Source organism: Aplysia californica, unplaced genomic scaffold (genome assembly GCF_000002075.1).
Source record: "Aplysia californica isolate F4 #8 unplaced genomic scaffold, AplCal3.0 scaffold00052, whole genome shotgun sequence".
Lineage (NCBI taxonomy): Eukaryota > Metazoa > Mollusca > Gastropoda > Aplysiida > Aplysiidae > Aplysia > Aplysia californica.
Window position 1 is genome coordinate 559,856 of NW_004797322.1, and position 977 is coordinate 560,832.

Here is a 977-nt window from a genome sequence, read left to right on the forward strand (position 1 = left end):
AGTAGTAGTAGTAGTTCATCATCCTCATCATCATCATCATCATCATCATCATCATCATCATCATCATCGTCATCATCATCATCGTTAAAATCATAATTCTAACTGCATTTATATTTCGCATTTCCATGCGCTTTACAACGGTTGTCACCCTAACAGACGCCAGAATTCTCAGAAACATTCTTGACTTCCCGTGAAGCGTACAGTGCAAGTTACGTATTGCTGTTTTGTTTTTGTTTGTTTTTTGTGTGTGTTTTGTGGCGCTCGCAACTGAATAAGGTCATGTGAACGCGCAGGACACATTAAATCTTTTCAGTTTGGTAGGAATTAATTTTAAAATGTTGCCTGGACAGCGGCCGAAGCTTACTCTTATCGATTTTGGACCACCAAGGGATCTTCAATGTGGGCAGCTTGCACACGAGACCTCCGGGTTTTTTAGGGTTTTTTTTTCTCTTATCCGAGAATGCTAGATGTTAGTTCTTTCCTACCCTATGATCAGAGGTGTGGTTGAAAGACAGCAGAGTAAGGAGTCTAGTAGTAACAGCAGAAAGGCTGCCAAAAAAAGAAAAAGAAAAAGAACAAAAAAGCCAGGAGCCCAGAGGAGGCAGCAGGAAGTGGAGACCCTGTCATGTTTCGAACCCATGACCTTTTGAATCAGAGTCCAACACCGTAACGTCGAAACCTGACACAACGGAATATTTCCTTCTCTACAATTTTCTCCTTTGACCTCCTTTCCCACTATCTACTTAAGTTCTGTCATCGGCTTTCGTCTCTACTTTGACAAAGACAATGACAATAACAATGACAATCTTTATTCATCTCGCAGGGAGAAATTTGTCTTGGTCGTTAACAATGGCAGTAGGCGTTACGACAAAAGATAGACCTAATGGTGCACTCACGCAAACACACAACAAGACAAGACATTAGGCCTACTAAATACATGTCTCACGGGCTGAGACAACTCGCTCCGTAACCCCCCC